Raw genomic sequence first — 13,185 nt, 5'->3', positions numbered from 1 at the left:
ATTGGAAATAAAAGCAAAAATAAACAAATGGGACCTAATGAAACTTAAAAGCTTTTGCACAACAAAGGAAACTATAAGCAAGGTGAAAAGACAGCCCTCAGATTGGGAGAAAACAATAGCAAATGAAGCAACAGACAAAGGATTAATCTCAAAAATATACAAGCAACTCCTGCAGCTCAATTCCAGAAAATAAATGACCCAATCAAAAAATGGGCCAAAGAACTAAACAGACATTTCTCCAAAGAAGACATACAGGTGGCTAACAAACACATGAAAAGATGCTCAACATCACTCATTATCAGAGAAATGCAAATCAAAACCACAATGAGGTACCATTACACGCCAGTCAGGATGGCTGCTATCCAAAAGTCTACAAGCAATAAATGCTGGAGAGGGTGTGGAGAAAAGGGAACCCTCTTACACGGTTGGTGGGAATGCAAACTAGTACAGCCACTATGGAGAACAGTGTGGAGATTTCTTAAAAAACTGGAAATAGACCTGCCATATGACCCAGCAATCCCACTTCTGGGCATACACACTGAGGAAACCAGATCTGAAAGAGACACGTGCACCCCAATGTTCATTGCAGCACTGTTTATATAGCCAGGACATGGAAGCAACCTAGATGCCCATCAGCAGATGAATGGATAAGGAAGCTGTGGTACATATACACCATGGAATATTACTCAGCTGTTAAAAAGAATTCATTTGAACCAGTCCTAATGAGATGGATGAAACTGGAGCCCTTATACAGATGAAGGTAAGCCAGAAAGATAAAGAAACATTACGCATACTAACACATATTATATGAATTTAGAAAGATGGTAAATGATACCCTAATAATCAAACAGAAAAGTAGACACAGAAATACAGAACAGACTTTTTGAACTCTGTGGGAGAATGTGAGGGTGGGATGTATTCAAAAGAACAGCATGTATACCTATCTAGGTGAAACAGATCACCAGCCCAGGTGGATGCATGAGAACAAGTGCTCGGCCTGTGCACTGGGAGACCCAGAGGAATCGGGTGGAGAGGGGGTGGGAGGGGGGATCAGGGATGGGGAATACGTGTAATCTATGGCTGATTCATATCAATGTATGACAAAAAAATTTAAAAAAAAATGTGCTAGCAATTTGGTGATAGTATTTGTGACTTCTGTAAATTCAAGGAAAAAAGTGTTCTAATATCTTTAGCTAAGTTAGGATGGCAGGCTGACCATGCTATGGATGTGTACCTATAGAGTCAGGAATACCTGTTACTTTATCATGTGCTAGAGTTTATTTGTTATAACATCATTCTTTGGAGCATAAACTTTGAATTATGCATTTAAGAAATTACTTATATGTTTAAATACATATATACTCATGCATTTTTAAAAATATAATCTCAAATTTGCATTTATTTGTATTTATTGTGTATATTATTTATTGCTGTTACCATGTATTTAAGCATGAGATCATTTAAAATCTTTCATGTAGTTTCAGTTCAGTTCAGTTGCTCAGTCATGAGCAAGTTGCTTTGCAACCCCATGGACTGCAGCACACCAGGCCTCCCAGTCCATCACCAACTCCCGGAGTTTACTCAAACTCATATCCATTGAGTCGGTGATGCCTTCTAACCATTTCATCCTCTGTTGTCCCCTTCTCCTCTTGCCTTCAGTCTTTCCCAGCATCAGGGTCTTCTCCAATGAGTCAGTTCTTTGCATCAGGTGGCCAAAATATTGGAGTTTCAGCTTCAGCATCAGTCCTTCCAATGATTATTCAGGACCGATTTCCTTTAGGATGGATTGGTTGGATCTCCTTGCAGTCCACGGGACTCTCAAGAGTCTTCTCCAACACCACAGTTCAAAAGCATCAATTCTTCGGAGCTCAACTTTCTTTGTGGTCCAACTCTCACATTCATACATGACTACTGGAAAAACCATAGCCTTGTCTAGACATACCTTCATTGGCAAAGTAATGTTTCTGCTTTTTAATATGCTGTCTAGGTTGGTCATAACTTTCCTTCCAAGGAGTAAGCATCTTTTAATTTCATGGCTGCAGTCACCATCTGCAGTGATTTTGGAGCCCCCAAAAATAAAGTCTGTCACTGTTTCCACTGTTTCCCCATCTATTTGCCATGAAGTGATGGGACCAGATGCCATGATCTTAGTTTTCTGAATGTTGAGCTTTAGGCCAACTTTTCACTCTCCTCTTTCACTTTCATCAAGAGGCTCTTTATCATACTCCATTACAAATGGCTAAGTAATAACCAGAATAAAAAGGAATATGAGATCTAATTAGTATATCTGTTAGCACAAGTTATACACTATATGATATCTGTATGTACATAGGTTTTCATGTAGCAAGTGAGCTTGATTTATAAATTAAATGTATTATACATTAATTCTTTTTGTTTGTAGTTGTGTAGCAGGCTAACATTAACTTTTATTAGAATCATTACCATTTCTTTGAAATTCTGTATAGAGGCAAGGTATGAGAATTGAGTCTTAAGTTCAAGTCATATCCTGGCTCATTTATTTAGTATTTTAGGCAAGTTCATTTGATCATTTAATCTCTCATTCCATAAATAATTAAGTATTTTTATTCAACAGCCCAGTCAGTGTCTATACTTTCCATTCATGAAATATATATTTCCCCACATGAGTGGGGAATAAAGACAAACAACTGGTTATAACAAAGTGTGATAAATACTGTGATGAGGAAGAGTCATGAAGCACAGAAAAGCTCTCACCCACTCATTGTATCACTACTTCTCCTTTGTAATACTTACCATATTTGTAATTAATTGGTCAACTGTATAGTTGTTTCTTTCTCTGAAACTGGATGCTCAGCCATAAAAGGGCAAAGACTTTCTGTCTTGTTTCCTGCAGTATCCCCAGCACTTTGTGGAGTTCTTTGTTTCCAGATGAACTCATAAATATTTTTTGAAAAAAAAAAAAAGGAAAGGTAGGCATTGCTTATGGAGGAAGTGCTATCCGAGTAGAAAGTTAAAAGATGAATAGTAGGTAGGCTGGCAGAGCAAGGTGGTTGTCAGGAAAGAACATTCCAGATAGAGGGAAGCAGGCTTCCTAGTAGTCCTGGAGGTAAGAAAGACATTGTTCACGGGGACAGAAGTACTAGACTTCTGTCCAACCCTCAATTTCCTCATCTTTCATCAGGGGCAAAAATAATACCTAGCTCCAGGTTGTAAAGAATTAAATGAAATTACAGAGTATATATTTAAGTGCTTTATAAACTGTAAAATGGCCTAAGGGTAGAGAATTTGGTTCTTGAAATGAAGCATAGCATTTAGAGAAAGGATAATTTCTCTGATTTTTGTGGTATCTAGGTTCCTCACTCTGAATCACCTCCCTTATGATTTAGAAGAAAAATCTATTTATTACTCAGTAAGAATATCTGATGTTTTATTTTTTAAAATTCCCTAAGTCATTTCATTTACTTGATATTTTCTTGGCAGTGCTTTTGTCTAGGTAAGGTTTTCAACTTTTTAGCCACTAAACCTTTTATTTGGAGAAGTCAGTACGGGTCAGATCGCATGTGAAGTATCACGTTCAGTTCTTTTTAATTTCTTTAGAGTAATTATATGTGCTTATTTTTGGTTGTGCTGGGTCATCGTTCCTGAACATGGGCTTTCTCTAGTAGTGGCGAGTGGAGGCTACTCTAATTGTGGTGTGTGAGCTTCTCATGCAGTGACTTCTCTGGTTGCAGAGCACCAGCTTCAGTGGTTAGGGCTCAGTAGTTGTGGCACATGGGCTTAGTTGCCCCACTCAGCGTGTGTCATATTTCCAGACCAGGGATTGAACCTGTGTCTCCTGCATTGGCGGCAGATTCTCAACCACTGGACCACCAGGGAAGTCCTTGTGTTCAGTTCTGAGCATTGTGATTTAATAGGAATCCTTAAACACTAAAGTTGGTATAGAAGAACATCGTTCATATGGTGAAAAACCTAGAAGCTATACGATTGAAGGGCAGAGGAATATTGAGCTTGAAGAAAAATGAAAGTAAGGGGAATGTGGGAGATTCCATTTTTGTCCAGATTTGTCATTCTGCTGTAGTAGAATTATACATCCACAGCCTTCCACTGCCTTATGATGACTGGAATATACTTGCCTGCCCCTGACTTTGACCTCAGTCCTGTGACACGAATTGACCAAATGGTGAATGTGAGTCACTAACTGGATATAAGTCAGTGACTTAAAAAACATTTGCGTGGTTGGTTCTGCCCTCTTCGGATCTGATCATGGACCAGAGAACATGCCCCGTAGTTAATGCCCCCTTAGCCTGGACCACAGAATGAGCATGTTTGAGCAGACCTGGGCCCAGCCTGCAGTGACAAGCCAAACCCAGCTGTACCAGCAGCAGAACTGTTCCGCTGAGTCCAGGCTCACTTGATCAGCCAAAGCAGTCATCCTCCAGACCAGTGAGCATGAGAATAAATCTTTATTGTTAAAACCCAGTGATTTTTTTTTATTTATTTCACTTTTTTCCCCACAGTATTTTAAGTATAATCTCTATAATGTGGCAGTTTGTTAAATGTTTAGACTTTTAAGTGAAAGCACTTTGTGTGCAAAACTCTCTCTAATAACTACCAATTCCAAAGTGGTAGAGGAACTATTACATTATTAACGATACAGAGAAAATAAGCGACTATAAAGCTTAGTCTGCAATTCTTTTTCTTTTCTGAATTTGTTAGTCTTAATTTCTTATAATAAATGATTCCAACCATCTCTGCTTGTGACACAAGGATACTTCATATACTGTCATTGGCTTTGTCACCAAAGATGTATTTTCATTCTATGCTTTCTTTACATCAGTAGTGTAATAGTCTTTCCTTCAAGTTGCTCAAATAACTGAAAATGTTAAGGTTATACTTTGTAAATTTCCTCTCCCTGAACCTTGGCCTGTTATAGGCTCTAGTAGCCCGTGATACATTATCAAGTGTGCGGAGCCCAGGTGGCCATCTTTAGGCAGAGCGCAGACAGGCAGTTCAGTAAATTGTGTCAGAGAGTGGCTGAAAGAATGCTACAGGCTGGGGCTCTCCCACGTGTATTCCAGGTAGCCTTCTGAGACACTGACGTTTCCTTGCTCCCGTGGCTGGGTAAAGAGCCCCTGCTGACCCCTTTGCAGCTCAGGCAGCCTGAGGCCTTGTGCTTCTCTCTCTCCAGGCCTCCTGTCATCTTTTATTTATTTATTTGGCTGTGTCTGGTCTGAGTTGTGGCAGGTGGGATCTTCAGTCTTCATTGCAGCATGCCAGGATCTTTATAGTGGGCAGCATGTGGGATCTAGTTCCCTGACCAGGGATCGAACCTTGGCCCATCGCATTGGGAATCTTAGCCACTGGGCCACCAGAGAAGTCTGAGGCCTGTGTCATCCTTGGTCCTTATTTTTTTTATCTAGTACTGCCTTTAACATTTGGTAGTGGTTTTTTTTGTGTGTGTGTGTGTTTACTGTCTTTTTCTTTAGTGAATCTTACAGAGTTGTTTTTCATAGCCATGATGAGCAGGATGCTACCCTATAAAGATGATATACATTGGGAAAAATTAGTATTTTTTAATATCATTCAGCATAGTATCTTCCTTCATTTAGTCCTATAGGAATATTAATTTACCCGTGACATCCCATATTAATAATTTGCGAGGAGAAAACAAAAATCCTGTCTTCAGCTTTATTGATGAGCCTGGCTTTCCTCAGCAACCTCAACTGATCCTCTGCAGCTCCATGGCTGGGCCCCTGGCACTTACTGACCTGCTCTGTGCTCACATCTCACCAAGGATGCTCATCACCAGTGAAACTGCTTGTTACCAGTTCACTCTTCTCCCTCCCCTCTGCCCTGCTAGAGAGAATCACCGTGTTCCCCTCAGGGTTGGTGAATGGCTCAGTTTCTGAGGGTATCATTCACGTTGCAGCACATCTCATTGGTGTTATCTGAGGTTTTCCAATACTATTCCTGGAACAGTTTGCCCAAACCACTTTTCTTACATGCATAGATGTTTGGAAATCTTCATGGTTCTTTTAAGGGATTAATCAAGCTTGAGGTTTATTTTAAGGGATGGAGCTATCAGATTTTACCATCTTTTTCATTCTCAAGTTCTTGGCCAAACATTTACTTGAATAATGAAGTGCCTTGTTTCAAATGGTAGGCTGTTTTTCCATTTCTCAGGGGACTTTCTCCTTGCATTCACTGAAACGATGATTTACAATACCCCGGACCTACCAGCATTTCTGGAGCGCAGAAGACAGAGGGACAGCATCTTTAGGGTGGGGTACCTCTATGGTCTCCCTCATCTCAGCTGAAGCACTTCTATCCTTCTTGTTGCTCAGGCCCAAGAGCTTGGAGTAATCCTGATTCTTCTGTTTTTTTCATTAAGTCACATCTAATCTCAACTGCAAATGTTACCTCTAGCTGCCATTTAAATCTCCATCCAGGTTCTTATGGGTGTGGTTTTGCTTTAGATATGGCTTTAGAAGTGGAAGTTTGAGAGCTGGTTTGGAGCAAACATTTTAAGAAAAGATAAACCTGATGGTGGGTGAGGTAAACCTGCAACCATTTCAGGACAGTATCAGACGTGGGAAGGTCCTGGTTAATTTCATAAAGTCAGTGAAGCAGTCATACAAAGCATTTTTTAAATTTATTTTTAATCGAAGGATAATTGGTTTACAACATGTAAAGTATTAATAAGAGAACCCTGAGAGCCCACACACACTGAATTAGGAACTTTACCCCAGGTTCCTGTGAGCACTACCATACACCCCGCGTGCCCAGTGGCAGCTCTGGCCAGTGAGTTTGGCGTAGTTTCTTATGCAGCATTTTTGTGACAGTAGTTGAGCTATAACAGGGAATTTCAAGTATTTTTAATGTGCCACATATGGAAAAAAAAGAGTTGACTTTTGGTTCTTCAAAGAGCCTTCCTAGTCTTAATAAGCAAGAGCTGGTAAAAGGTTTCTCAACCTTGTTACTCTTGGCCTTTGGAGTTCCTTGTTGGGGCGAGGGGGCGGGGAGCTGTCTTGTGTATTGTAGGATGTTCAACAGCATCCCTGGCTTCTATTTACTAGAAGCCAGAAGTACCCCACCCGCAGTGTGGTAACCAAAAATGTCTACAGACATTGACAGGTGACCTCTGGGAGCAAGATCACCCCACTTGAGCCTCACCAAATTAAAAGGCCAGATTTGGGTTTGGTTTGAGAAGGGACTTTCCCACAGTGACTGCTGTGATGAAATAAGCTCCTAAACTGGGAGTAACTGGAAGTGGACCCTGTGTGGGATCTGCTTTTTCATTGCACAGGGGACTGGATCAGGCAGCATCTAAGGGGCTTCCCAGCACTGACTCTCCACACTGATTGGAGAAGAGAATTTCATCTTTTGTCACCATCTGCTCTGGGGCTCGTCAGCATAACATCGTTTCCTTGGCAGTCTGTTCAGCTCATGAATGTCCTTCAGGAGCATTTTCATAAATCTGAAATGATATTTCATAGTGTTATATTTGTTTATATTCAGATTGCTTTCAGGACAGTTTCTTTTTGATCTGGTTGGTATTAAGGGTTAGTGCTATGTCTTTCTTATGGCTATATGAGATGGCGTTCAAAATGTCTTATTTTAATCTGGGAGAATATTACCTGGTTAGTAATAAATGTATGTCTATATTACAATAAACTAGATGACGGAATTCTGTTACAGTTTTTAAAGCAAAAATGTAAAGTTAAATCCTTATTACAGGAAAAACATTTTCAAAAGCACTAGTTGCATTCTGGGGCCTGACTTGGGCTAGGTCACTGGATATCTCTCCAGGATCTTGCAACTTTCTGCAACCAGGAGGGAAAGAGGAGAGGCTGTCACTTTGCAGGACCTTGATGCCCCAGACCCTTCTCTTCCTGGGAAAGCGAAATCAGGAGCCGTTTGGTAATCGCATCCTGGCTCTGGGCAGCTGAGTTTGAGCCTTGGCTTTGGGAAGCCCTCCTCTGCCTGTTGTTGCCACCACCCAGCAGCAGCAGCCCGTGGCACTCTCTAGCCTGGTTATAGACATTCTCTGAAGTTGGCAGGGGAAGCCGGGCAGCGGTTTCCATGCTGGCTGGACTCAGAATCAGTAGCTATATTAGGCCATTGTCTGTAAGGACAGAAAAATAGATACTGGGAATGAGGGAGAGAGGGACAAGCGTGAAAATGAAGATAGTTATGAGTTTCTGTGCTGAAACGCTTGGGATGTGCTCAGCAAGGATTGATGAACCAAATAGTAAATGTAGGCTCTTAGAGATAACACTGAAACCTTTTCTTTAGAAATAGGTTGGATTGAATCATTCTCTACCAAGAGAATGTGTAAAAGATTACCAGAAGAAGAACTCCATTCAGTTCAGTTCAGTTCAGTCACTTAGTCGTGTCCGACTCTTTGCGACCCCATGAACCACAGCACGCCAGGCCTCCCTGTCCATCACCAACTCCCAGAATCCACCCAAACTCATGTCCATCAAGTCGATGATGCCATCCAACCATCTCATCCTCTGTCATCCCCTTATCTTCCCCTCCATCTTCCCCAGCATCAGGGTCTTTTCAAATGAGTCAGCTCTTCACATCAGGTGGGCAAAGTATTAGAGTTTCAGCTTCAACATCAGTCCTTCCAGTGAACACCCAGGACTGATCTCCTTTGGGATGGACTGGTTGGATCTCCTTGCAGTCCAAGGGACTCTTGGTTTTCTGAATCTTAGTTTTCTGAATTGTTGAGCTTTAAGCCTACTTTTTCACTCTCCTCTTTCACTTTGATCAAGAGGCTCTTTAGTTCTTCTTCGTTTTCTGCCATAAGGGTGATGTCATCTGCATATCTGAGGTTACTGATATTTCTCCTGGCAATCTTGATTCCAGCTTGTGCTTCATCCAGTCCAGCATTTCTAATGAGGTATCCTGCATATAAGTTAAATAAGCAGGATGACAATATACAGCCTTGATGTACTCCTTTCCCGATTTGAAACTAGTGCTAGCTAAATAAATAAGCAGTCAAATAGGAATACACAGTGTTTTAATAAATGTCTGAGAGATCCTGTTTAGGTATTGTGTTAAAACATAGTAAACTGAAAAGGTGGGCTTCTTTTCTGAAAAGGAGGTTCCTTGGGACTGTGTTTTGTTCTCTGGGATAGCCCTATTGCCTGGCCATATGCTTAGTCGCTCAGTCATGTCTGACTCTGTGACCCTGTGGACTGTAGCCCTCCAGGCTCCTCTGTCCATGGGATTCTCCAGGCAAGAATACTGGAGTGGTTGCCATTCCTTCCTCCAGGGGGGTCTTCCCAGCCCAGGGATCGAACCTAGGTCTCCTGCATTGCAAGCAGATTCTTTACCATTTGAGTCACCAGGGAAGCCTGGCCCATAGTGGGTGCTAATAAATCTTTGTATGGATTAATAAAAGAGGAGGAAAGAAAGTACATGTAAGAGTAATAATCCAGTGTCAGATGAAGAAGAAATCTACAGGAGTGAACGAGTGAATATTTAAAGTGTTTTATTTATTTATTTTTGGCTATGCTGGGTCTGTTGCTGTGTTCGGGCTTTCTCTAGTTGCAGCGAACGGGGGTGACTGGGCGCTGCTCTTCCTGTGGCGCTCAGGCTTCTCGTGGTGGCCACTCTTTTGTTCTGAGTGCGGTTTAGAGTGCACAGACTTCAGTAGCTGCCACGCGTCGACTTAGTTGCTCCACGGCATGTGGAATCTTCCTGGACCAGGGATCAAACACATGTCCCCTGCATTGGCAGGCAGGTTCTTTACCATTGGACCACCTAGACAGTCTGAGAATACATTTTAAAACATAGTCAGGTACCCAGGAAGCTTGGATACGTGTGATAATTGCTTGTTGCTTTGCTTCACTTTCCAACCTGTTAGTGCAACTCACTAAATTGAAGGTCCTGGCTTATATTCATCTTTGAATCTAGACACCATAGCACATAGTAGTTGTCATTTATTGAAAAACTGCGGTTTGCAAAAGTACTGATCTTTTCTACACGACAACCAAGGGCGTTATTTGCAATTTAGAAATAAAGGAAACAAGCTCAGAGGAGTTAGATAGCATGCCTGAAGGCACACTGTGGAACCAGGATTCCAGCTGAGGACTGTGTGACTCTAGAGCCCATAGGCATCATCTCATGTCAGACTCTTTAGGTGCTCAGTAAATGTGTGTGGAGTGTAAAAAAAACGAGTAGATATCAGGATGAATTCATTAAGGGGATGGCATTGAGCTAGGTGTTAAATAAAAGTAAGATTTGGATGGGGTGAAAAGGGCAGGGTGGTAGTAAGGAGTAGAGGATTCAGGCAAAAGGGACAGTCAATTAAAAAAATGAAAACAGAGACGCATAGACAGAGTATAAGTAGGAGTTCTGGTTTCCTACCAAGTAGGATGTCTTTAACAATGAGTAGAGGATAGTAGTTTGGGTCTAGGTTGCAGAGGGCCTTGGATGCTAACCTAAGATGCTTGGACTTTACTTTAGAGACAGAGTCAGTCCATCAGAGAGAATTTTTATCAGGAAAGAGCCTTGCATACAGAAATACCCACCTAGAATTTGGAAGAAAGTTCAAGGCTAGTGATTTCCCCTGAGAATGATTGTCTGAAACAGAGTAATGCTCTTTTAGATGAGAATGAACTAAAAAGTCCGTAAGTAAGAGCATTTTCCAAGTGTCTGAACTCTAAGACTTGACTGTAGGAGGATGATTGGCTGGTTTCAATATTCATGGTAATGCATAGAGGAAAGGGCAAATAGAGCTGTCGAACAAAAGATAATGCAGGAGGCTGCAAATAAGAAGAATGTTTTGGAGTCTTAAGAATTGCAAGTTGGAAGACCCAGATTTGTAGTCTTACAAGAATGGGTAGTCTTGAAAGAAAGTTCCACGGAAGAGATAGAGTCAGGGCCTTATAAAGACAAAAGGCTATGAGATTGTTAAAAGTTGCCTGGTAAGAATTGTGATCGACATAAGTCAGAAAATATTTGTCCTTAAGGAATCACATGTTGTTTTAGGGTAATGGTCCATTAAGTGGGTAGACTCTCATGAGTTATTTTACGGTAAGGGTTTAAGAAGTGTCTTGAGTTTCTGGCAGGTTTATGACTTCATCAGGTAAAAATATCAGATTCCATCTCAGCTAAGCTATTCCTAGGTCACACTTCCTTAATGGCCTCCCGGCTCTATTTAGAGAGTTCTATTAACAATACTGACTCCATTTTGATCTTCCTTTCACATAGCTGATGAACAGATGACACATTAGTGGTGTAATTGCTTTCTCTTGACACTTGATTGACATGTAGGCTTTAGAAAAGCCTTAGAGTGTGAACATCTGTGTCTGTGAATCACAGTTTCTACTCTGGTCTTTTCTGACATAACACGAACTACTGGGTGTTTTCAGTTGTCTGAACTCTATACACTGTCACACAACTAGGCATCTATCTTCAGGGAAACTGCCCTTTCAAGGATCATCAGTGGGATTAAAATAAATCATTTTCGTTTAGTCTGCTATTGTTCCAAAGTTTTTTTTTTTAATCCCCCTTCTCCTATAAAGTATTTATCATTATTTGCTGAAACACTGTCACTAGATGTAACAAATTGCTTTCCTCCAACCTCAACAGTTATGTCTCTGTAATAATTTGCTTTTTGCCTTTGTATAACTGAAATATGGGCATTTTCTCACAATATGCTTTTCCTCCACTCAACATTATTTTCTAGAGACCATTTATATTATAGAACATGTAAATATTCCATTGTGTAAATACACCACAGTTTATTCATTCTGGTAATGATGGACATTTTTTGTTATTACAAATGCTCAAAGGCTAGTGGTCTGTTGATTCAAAAACTAACTGCTGGGACTTCCCTGGTGGTCCAGTGGCTAAGAATCACCGCTCCCAATGCATGGGGGCCCAGGTTCTATTCCTGGTCAGGGAACTAGATCCTGCATGCCACACTAAGACTCATTGCAGCCAAATAAGTAAGTTAAATTAAATTAAAAAAAGAAAAACACCTGACTAATTGTTTCAGAATATTGCTTCAGAGTTAGCCCTCCATATCTTTGGGTTTTGCATTCAGATTTAACCAAAAACAGATAAAAAATGTTCAGGAAAGGGAAATTCCAGAAAATTCCCCAAAGCAAAGCTTGTATTTGCCTGACTTGGTAACTATTTACATAGAATTTACACTATGTTTACGACTGTTTTCATAGCATTTGCATTATATTAGGTACTGTAGGTAATCTAGAGATAATTTAAGGTAAACAGTGGAGGTGGAGGATGTGCCGTGTGCGTTAGTCACTGAGTCGTGTCCAATTCATTGTGACCTTATGGTTGTGGTCCACCAGGCTCCTCTGTCCATGGGATTCTCCAGGCAAGAATACTGGAGTGGGTTGCCATGTCCTTCTCCAGGGGATCTTCTTGACCCACAGATTGAGCCTGGGTCTCTTGCATTACAGGCTGATTTTTTACCATCTGTGCCACCAGGGAAGCTGGTGCATAGGTTATATGCAGTTATTATGCCATTTTATATAAGGGACTTGAGCATCTGCAGAGCTTGGTATCTGTAGGGGTTCCTGGACCCTATCCTCCACGGATGCCAAGGGAGAATTACCAGCAGTGTGAAGGAGAATGGTCAGACTTGACTTTTTGCCAGAATAATGGGTGTTAATGGTGGAAATGAGAAATCTGTGTGCCTGCCCCCTCCCCATGTTGAAGCTTTTAGAATATGTGGAACTTGCTTTCTCTCTCTCTCTTTTTTTTTTTTTTTTTGGCCATGCCTCGTGGCTTGTGGAATTTTAGTTCTCCAACCAGGGATCGAACCCCATTCCTTGGCAGTGAGAGCACAGAGTCCTAACCACTAGATGGCCAAGGAGTTCCTGAAACTTGCTCATTTTAAGTAAAAAATGTCCAGGATGCAGGACACACACATGCATGCATGCACACACAGTATTCCAGAGAAAAACCTGTGTGTACTGATTGGATTCAGTTTCCATTGCTTAAGAAGAATCTTAGATAATTATTGCAATTTCTGATATTTTTATTCTCCCACTGGCCTTAAAAAAAGATCCAAGGAGAAATTCCACTTTAATGAGAGGACTTGTTTAAATCAAAGACACTCGTTTTAATTTAGAAAAGTTTCTTGGGGACCTCACTGGCTGTCCATTGTAAAGACTCCCTCTGAGCTTCCAGTGCAGGGGCATGGATTCAAGCCCTGGTCAG

At 41.1% G+C, this 13,185-nt stretch overlaps 1 protein-coding gene across 2 annotated transcripts in view; it reads left to right on the top strand.

Annotated features, from left to right (window-relative positions):
- Positions 1–13,185, top strand: part of APH1B (aph-1 homolog B, gamma-secretase subunit) — a 39,576-nt gene that overhangs the window by 14,469 nt on the left and 11,922 nt on the right. The gene's annotated exons all lie outside the window — the stretch shown is intronic.

This window comes from Cervus canadensis, chromosome 6, assembly GCF_019320065.1.
Source record: "Cervus canadensis isolate Bull #8, Minnesota chromosome 6, ASM1932006v1, whole genome shotgun sequence".
NCBI classification, from domain to species: Eukaryota; Metazoa; Chordata; class Mammalia; order Artiodactyla; family Cervidae; genus Cervus; species Cervus canadensis.
Note: the sequence above shows the minus strand (reverse complement) of the source record. Positions and strands in the feature narration are given on the sequence as shown.